Here is a 9,372-nt window from a genome sequence, read left to right on the forward strand (position 1 = left end):
AATCCTCACAAATGGACCAATAAGCAGCATTACATTAAATGGAGAAAATATTGAAGTTGTTAAAGATTTCATATTACTTGGTTGCACAATCAACACCAATGGAAGCAGTAGTCAAGACTTTAGATGATATATTGCACTGGGAAAATCTGCAGCAAAAGAATTCTGTAAAGTGCTGAAGAGCAAAGATGTCTCCTTGAAGACTAAGGTGTGCCTAACCCAAGCTCTGGTAGCATAGTTCCTAAGGCACTTGACTGCTAACCAGAAGGCTGGCAGATCAAACCCACCAGCCACTCCTTGGAAGGAAGATGGGGCAATCTACTTTCGTAGTGATACTGCCTCGGAAACCCAAGGAGGGGTCACTCTGAGTCGGGTCCGACTCGAAGACACATAACAACAACAACAACCCCAGCCATGGTATTTTCAATCACCTCATATGCACGTGAGAACTGGACAATGAATAAGGAAGACCGAAGAAGAGTTGATGCTTCTGAATTCTGATGTTGGCAAAGAATACTGAAAGTACCATGGACTGCCAAAAGAACTAACAAATGTGTCCTGGAAGAAGTGCTGCTGGAATACTCTTTGGAAACGAGAATGGCCAGACTTCGTCTCACCTACTTTGGCCATGTTGTCAGAAGGGAGCATTTCCTGGAGAAGGACATCATGCTTGGTAAAGTGGAGGGTCACCAGAAAACGGGAGGCCCTCAACGAGATGCATTGACACAGTGCCTGCAATGATGGGCTCAGGTATAGCAAAGATTGTGAGGTTGGCAGAGGACTGGGCAGTGTTTTTTGTTTTGTTGTACATAGACAGGGTCACTATGAGTCTGAGGTGACTCGACGGCACCTAACAACAACAACAACATGTGAAACCTACAATTAGCATCATCCTGAATGGTGAGAGACTAAATATTTTCCCTTTTGATCCGGAACAAGGCAAAGATGCCTGCTCTTACACTCCATTGAACTCTGTACTGGAGCTCTTAGACTATCCAATAAGCCAAGAAGATACATAAGAGGAATTTAAATTGGAAAGTAAGAAATAAAGCCATATTTATTTGCAAATGACATTATTATTGAAGGAAGTGTAACTGTCATTAATTTCTGATTGTTTTTTTTTTCTTATTTACTTTTATATAAATGTACCAGACTAACTAAGCAAACAAATACAAAAAAAAAAAAAAAAAAATCTTGTTCACACAAAATCCTGTTCTCAAATATTTATAATGATTTTATTAATTACAAAAAAAAAAATTGAGAACAACTCAAATGCTCTTTAGTGGATGAATAGATAAACAGTGTTTTATCTATATATACTGTGGAATCCAAACTATGCAATACTACTCAGCAATTAAAAAAAAAAAAGAATGAGGTATTGATACCTACAACCATGTAGATCAATCTCAAATATATTATGCTGAGTGAAGGAAGCCAGTCTCAAAAGCCTACCTGATGATATAGATCAGATCAGTGGTTACCTGGAGGTATTGGTTGTGGGAGAAGGGTTGGCTATAAATGAGCATGAGGGAACTTTTTGTGATGATAGAAAAGTTTTCTATCTTGATTTTGGTGGTGGTTATATGATTGCATATGTTTGTCCATATCTAGGAAACTTTACAGTAAAAAAGAGTGAACTTTATTATGTGCAAATGATACTTTGTATATCTAATCATCTTAAAAATGTTTCCAGAGCTTGCTCAGGCAGCACATATACTAGAATTGGAATGGTACAGAGAAGATTAGTATGGCCCCTGTACAAGGATGACATGCAAGTTCATGAAGCATTCCATATTTTTTTGAGGTGTGTGGAAAGTACAGACAACCAAGATGGACCCTTTTGCACATACAGTACTGTGTTGTCAGTGCCGGCAAATATTGATGTGTGAGTGGATAGATGGGTGGACAGGCTGAATGGTTAGGTATGTCTGTACAGGAGAGAGTGTGCCCATAATCATGTATAGGGTTGCCAGACAATGTTTCTACAAGTGTATTTGTATATTGTGTAAGAATTTCCAGGTATATAGTAGAGCTGACAAAGGACAAGGTTGTAGTCACTTTCTGGCCATAGCCAGCTACCCGGAGGGAGTGAGTAGTTGGACCTATGGGGTCGGGACCATAATCGCACGGGACATCAAACTCAATTGGCATAACATACTATGAAAAAAATTCTTCCAGATCCTACTTTATGAACTTTGGTGGCCTAAGGCATTTGACTGCTAACCAGAAGGCTGGTGCTTCAAACCCACTGTCCACTCCTTGGAAGGAAGATTGAGCAATCTATTTCCTTAGTGATACTGCCTTGGTCGCTATGAGTCGGATCCGATTCAACAGCAGTGTTTTTTTTTGGTACATCCTACATTGGCTAGTAACAGATTAATAATGAGAGAATAGAAGGGCTGTGTATGCACCAGGAGACAGCTCAGTGGGCAGGTTTGCATGGGAGGGAAGGACACAGGGAAGAGGTAACTAAGGGGAGGAAGTGGGAAGAGAGGTATTGTGTTGTGGGAAATTGCAGTCTACGACATGAGACAAAGTGTATGTTAACTGCTGTATGGAAAATAAATTTGCTTTCACCCAAATAAAAAAAAAATTAAGATATAAAGATTATCAAATGCAAAAAAAAATGTTTCTAATATATAGTTGACTAAAAAACAGGATACAAAACTACAGTATATGATCCCATTTTTGCTAACTACATACTTAAATGAGCAACTGACTAGAAGGATGTACACTTACATAGAATTAACATTATGATTTCTTTCCAACAGTTTGCTAGGACAGAGTTTTATGTCTTTCATTCACTCGTGAATACTAAGTGCTGGAACAAAGTCATCTACAATAGGAAGTGCCTGTTAAATATTTGTTGAAACCTGAAATTAAACAACAAAGACCTTTGAACTTGATAAAAACAAAACCAAACTAAAACTAAGGACACAGAAAGATTGAAAACAAAAACAAAAAAAAACAGAAACAGTTATGCCATCCTGATGAAGAAGCTAGGTTATGTCAAAATAAAAATTAAGACAGAAAACATTACTGGAAATAAAAAAGGACAACTTAATTGACAAGGAAAATATAATAATTTTGAATTTTCTGCACCTAGCAATTGAGCCTAATAACATAAAGAGCAAAAATTAATCCAAATATAAAGAGAAATAAAATCTAATGTAGATTTGTAGATTTCTTATAATTTTCTATGTAAAGACTCATGCTATGTTATGTGCAAATAGAGAAAATTTTACTTCTGATTTTGTAGTCTTCTTTAAAAAAATTTTTTTTATTGTGATTTGGGAGAAAGTTTATTGTGCCAATCAGTTTTCCATTCGGTAATTCATACACATTTCGTTTCATGTTAGTAATTACAATCCCCATAATGTAACATGACTCATTCCACTTACTCCCTATTTTTCTTTTTTCCTTTTCTCATTCTTTCCTAGACCTTCCTGATTTGTGAATTTTATCCTTGGGCAAATGCTGCCCTTTTGATTTTGAATGGTTGATTGCTGTAAGGAGTGCATACCTCCCTAGTGTTATTGTTGTATCTTTGTAGTCTTTATGCATTTTATTTCATTTCCTAGCTTTATTATACGAGGTACGACCTCAAGAACAATGTTGGATGGAAGAGACAGGAATCAGGATCTTTCCTCACTCCTGATTCTAATAAGAACAAGACTAATAACCACCAAGCATGATTTAAGATGTTGGATTTTTATAGGTGCACTTCATTTATTCAAATATCCAATAAGCACACAAAAATGGCCACTAGTAAGCAGGGAACTGACAATTCAGCCTATTAGAATAAATAAAATAAAACAAAAAAGAAGACTGACAGTAATATCAAGTGTAGGAGGAAGAATTAAAGGAAATTCAAAAAAGTTAAATAAATGGAGGGATTTGAAATGCTCATGAACTAGAATATTCAACATTCAACATGCTCAGCTGGAACACATCAATTCTCCCAAATTTGAGCTACAGGTAAAGTGCAATCCCAAAAACTTTTTTTCCTTATTAGAACTTGTGGAGCTGATTTTAAAATTTACACAGAAATGTAAAATGTCAACAATTGCCAAGGTCTTTTTGAAAAAGAAGAAGGTGGGAGGCCTAGATCTTCAGCTCTTAAGACTTATAAAGCTATGGTAGTTAAGACAATGTGATATTAGCGCAATGATGCAGGTAAGTCAGTGGAAAAGAGTAGAACATCTAAAACTAGACCAATCCCTGAAACTTTGACCGTCTATATCCATAAGCAAAGTCCAGTTAAAAGCAAAACATCAAATTGCAGTAATTTATGCCAGTTCACATTGTCAAACATCTTTCTCTTCATTCCATCAGGTTCTTCTGGTCAGCTGAACCTAGCCATCCAAGCTAGGTCAATGATCCAAGCTGTGAGCTTGCAAATCCACATACCTCCCGCACTTCAGTCCTGCCAGCTCCTTTTCTCTGTCTTTCATCTCTTGCCACCATGGGCTAGGTCGACATTCACAGGCTCAGGAATACACACACCTGCCTGAACTTCAGACCTGGCATCCCCTTCCTCTCTCATTCCTAGCCCCCATGGGCCAGGTCAACAGACGCCATACTCAGCATTTTTTTCATTGATGCATCTCCCCTCTTCCACTCATAAAGTAGATCCAGGTGTTCACAACAAGTGAGTGTACCAGGCTGTCTACTTGACAGCCCCTTAAACTTCCAGTCCTGGAAGGGATTTTTCATGGGCATCAGTCTTTTTCTTGCCTGGACGTACCCAAAGATAAACCTCTTCTTCAAAATTCAAAAAGCAAAAGAATCATTTTTTTTTCCTCTGCAGATCCTATCTTCAAATGCAAATCTTTTCTTCCTTCAGCAGTTCTGGGTGGGTTTTCATTTCTTTTCAAATGAAAATTTCCTGGGTGGGGCTCAGGTTTTCCACCAAAGCCCCCAATACTCCATACACAGCTACAGGCTTGAAACAAAAAGTCTTTGTTTCTTCTGGACAAATCCTAGTTTCTCTTTTAGCATATCCAATCAAATATTGGCTGAAAATGGAATTACGTGCTGTCTGTTATCTATGATACCCATTATTTATTTTAACATTTAGAAGAAATATTCAATATCCATATAACATTCAGATAAACACCTAATGCAAAACATATAACTCTTTTTAAAATATTCCAGTTTCTGGAATTTTCTCTTCTTTTCCAGTTTCTCTTCTCCATATCTTATCTTCCCATTCATATGCATATGGCCTTGGGTCCCCGACTGGGTGGGACCAGAAGACCCTGGCTCACTATCAATCATCTCCTTTAAGGTGCCTGGCTCTTGCCCCAAGCCATTTCAGGAGTGGTTTTCTCCCCTTACCTGCAGCATAGTATCTCTTACATCCCTTTCAGCCATCAACAACAACCAAAGTAACCATCTAAGAATTAAAAGTTTCACTTCCCATGTCCCTTCCTTCTTTTTCTTACAAGGTCTCATGTGTCCATGAGCCTGGAGCCATTGTGACGAATCCCACTCTTGATGCCAACTATAAAAAAGGGCATGAGGGTGGTCTTTTAACCTCTTCTAGCTTCACAAGGGGGAGATAGAAGCACCATCAGCTGCATTAGGCCAAGGCTGATTCCTATAAGGTGGAGGTAAGCCATGTCATTACCCTCCAACCTTTTTACCAATTCTGATGTCAACCATCCCTCCCACAGCACTTGCTACTTCTCTATTGCATCTGATAATTTGTTGCAATGGCCACACAGAACTCAAAGAAAATACCATGATTATGGGGTTTATTAGGGAAGTAATACTACAATATAATTCAGATTCAGAAACAGTCAGGATAATATTCTTCAATCAGGAAGACTTCTTCTCAGCTGTGCTGCAGGCACATTTCTCTCTGGCCTTGACCTCTGCTCCTCTCAGGCCAATGTTACAAAACTCTTTTAGTTCTGTTGATAGGTTCACCCTACCCTGCCAAAGCCTCATGACTGAAAGCACTCATCTTTCTTACTCCTTGGGCCAGCAAGCCCACTATCTGTCTCATGCCAGTTCCTTTGTTCTATTGGTTCTGCTGACTCTGCTACTGCCATCTTTCTGCTGTGTCTCTTTCATCTCTCTGGTGTCTCTCTGCCAAGGAGGTCTAGCACAGGGATCTTGGATCCAAGGAAGTGCTCCACTCCTGCCTCTTCTCTCTTAATGGCAGTAAGATTCCCCTTTCCACCTCTGAGATGGCTTGTTTTAAGTGTAGTGGAATGACAAAACTGACCAATCCCCACATTAGGGTTCCATACACCTTATTTGCACAGTGTGCCCCCCTCAAGGGTGCCATTTCCCTTACACACATTATTAGCAAGCTATCCAAACCTCTTAGTAGGCTAAAAGCACTTTACATTTGCATTGTCCTTCCTAGTCATTTGGTGGGAGTTACAAACTATGGCTAGAAGATGCATACCAAGTAATTCCCTGCACTACAAGATGACACAACCTTGGCCACTGAAAATGAAGAGGACTTAAAGCACTTACTGATGTAGATCAAAGACTACAGCCTTCAGTATGGATTACGTCTTTACATACAGAAAACAAAACAAAAAAGTCCTCATAACTATACCAATGTGCAAACATAATAAACAAAGAAAAGATTGAAGTTGTGAAGGATTTCATTTTACTTGCATCTACAATCAATGCCCAGGGAAGTTATAGTAAAAAAATAAATGATGTATTGCATTGGGAAAATCTACTGCAAAATTCCCTGTAAAGTGTTAAAGATCAAAGATGTCACTTTGAGGACTAAGTTGGGCCTCTCTCATGCCATGACATTTTCAATTGTTTCATATACAAGCAAAAGCTGGACAATGAAAAAGGAAGACAGAAGAAGAATCAATACTTTTGAATTATGATGTTAGCTGAGACTATTGAATATGCAATAAACTGCCAGAAGAACAAATCTGTCTTGAAAGAAGTATAGCTGGAATACCACTTAGAAGCTAGGATGATGACTTCATCTCGTGTACTTTGAACATGTTATTAGAGAGGACTACCCCCTGAAGAAGGACATCATTCTGGGTAAAGTAGAAGGTCAGATAAAGAGAGGAAGACCCTCAACAAGATGGGTTTATACAGTTGGCTCTAACATAGCAATGAATACAAGGATGGCACAGTTCCAGGCAATGTTACGTTCTGTTGTACACAGAGTTTCTATGTGTTGGAATTGACTCCACAGTACCTAATAACCTAATAACATATCTAAGGTATGGCTTATATGGCATGTGTCCTGGGTACTACTTCAAGGAGAATGCCATTGAGCATGGCTCATTTATATAAAAATAAAACAAAAGCAAATGTATAGAGACCTAAGTTTATTAGTGGTTGTTACAAATAGAAGGGAGGGGGATGAGAGTAGTTAACAGTGATGGAAAAATTGCATTGATTAAAGGTAGGGTTGCACAGTCAATTACTGTAATTGCTGTCAATAAGTTGCACACTTGCAAAAAGCTGGATTGGAAAAAGTTATGGGATAGATGTATTTACAACAAGGACAAAAGGGAAAAAGGAGGTGCTGAGGCTGTTTATGTACAATCATACACCTCATGGGATTTGGTTCCTTGGTTTGGAGGTTTAGGGTATGGTTATGAGACATCCAAGTTAACTGGCCTAATGACATGTTTAGTGCTTCTGTTATGCCTCTTTGCTGTGTAGTGCCTATGGCCTTAAAAGCTTGCAAATGACCATTCAGGGCACAAAAATTATTCTCTCTTAGCCTGGAGCAACAGAGGAAGATAGAGAGTTAGGAACAGGAGAATGATATGGAATTGTGGCTAATTGCCTCCATGAAAAAAATGCATCCTTTGCCATGAGACCAGAAGAACTAGATGGTGCCCAGATACCTTTCTGGATATTTTGATCAAAGATTCCATAGAAAAATCCTGACCCAAAGGGGGAAAATGCAGAGCAGAATTTCAAATATTCATGAACTCTAGACTTTCTGGAGCCATGGAATATGGATGAAACCCTGAAAGTATGGTCCTGAGATAATCTTTAAGCATTAAACCAAAATTATCCCCTGAAATCTTAAAACCAAATAATAGTTTAGCTTTACTTGTAAAAAAAAAAAATCTCCCTTGAGCATTATGCTCTTTTAAGAACTATGTATAGGGGATCAAACAGCAACTTGAAAGATTAGATAGGAACATTAGAGGGCAGTGAATTTATATTAACAAGGGAGGAACAACTCAGAAAATGAAGGTAAGAATGGTTGCATAACTTGATGAATATAATCAGTGTAACATAATTGTATATGTAAAAATTGTTGAATTGGTCTATGTATGTGTATTCTCAAGAACAGCAACAAAAGAAATAAAATTTAGTAGAAAAAATAAAAATAAAAAACCCCCAAATAACCAAAAATAACAACAACAACAAACTTTTGTATTTGAGAGCCTTCACACAACCAAGAAAACTTGCTCTCAAATGGGATTTTAACCACAGGTATGACAGGTTGAACACAATTCAGTCCATAACACATACCATGTAATTCACCCATTTAAGGTACACAATTCAGTGATTTTTAGTACTTACATAGACTTCTGCAATCATCACCACAGTCAGTTTTAGGACATTTTCATGACCCCAAAAAGAAATATACTTATTTCCCCCCACCTCCCTGGATTTGTTGTTGTTGTTGTTGTTATGTGCCGTCGAGTCAAACCTGACTCATAGCGACCCCTCCTTGGGTTTCCGAGGCAGTATCACTACGGAAGTAGGATTGCCCAACCTTCCTTCCGAGGAGTGGCTGGTGGGTTTGAACCGCCAGCCGTCTGGTTAGCAGGCAAGGGTCTTAGCCACTATGCTACCAGAGCTCCCTGGATTTAGGTACCCACTAATCCGTCTTCCTCCCTTTCCTGGCTCTGGGGGGCTTGGGGCCTAGCCTTGCCTGCCACTCCTTTTTGCTTGGATATCCTGCCACACGTGAGGGAGGGACCAGGAGCGGCCTTGGGGACCTCAGGAATGGCAGGATATACAGGTTAGAGGGGGCGGGAGTCAAGGCTGGGCCCCAAGCCCCTAGAGCCAGGAAAGGAAAGGACCAGGAGCGGCCAGGGACCACAGAGTGGCAGATTTCAGGTGGGAATTAGGTAAGAGGAGGGTGCAGAGGTTTCCAACAGCTAAACTTGTTGGAGACAAACTTGTCTGTCAGTTTGTCATCCTGTGAGGCTTGTATGTTGCTCTGAAGCTTGAAGCTGTATCACTGGTGTTTCAGATGCCAGCAGAATTACACAGGGTACACAGGTTTCAACACAGCTTACAGACTGAGACAGACTAGGAAGAAGGAGGAAGCCATCCACTTCTCCAAACTTGGCCAGGGAAAACCTTATGAATAGGAGAGAAACACTGTCTGATACATTACTGGGC

At 39.2% G+C, this 9,372-nt stretch overlaps 1 protein-coding gene and 1 non-coding gene across 2 annotated transcripts in view; one reads left to right on the forward strand and one right to left on the reverse strand.

Moving 5' to 3' along the window:
- C9 (complement C9) overlaps nucleotides 1-9,372 on the reverse strand; it is a 76,965-nt gene that overhangs the window by 7,616 nt on the left and 59,977 nt on the right. The window lies entirely within an intron of this gene.
- LOC122151103 lies at nucleotides 1,694-1,796 on the forward strand. Its single transcript, XR_006163974.1, has one exon. It is a non-coding gene; the product is annotated as a U6 spliceosomal RNA (small nuclear RNA).

This window comes from Orycteropus afer, unplaced genomic scaffold (genome assembly GCF_000298275.1).
Source record: "Orycteropus afer afer isolate SDZICR_OR568_19922 unplaced genomic scaffold, OryAfe1.0 scaffold00300, whole genome shotgun sequence".
NCBI classification, from domain to species: Eukaryota; Metazoa; Chordata; class Mammalia; order Tubulidentata; family Orycteropodidae; genus Orycteropus; species Orycteropus afer.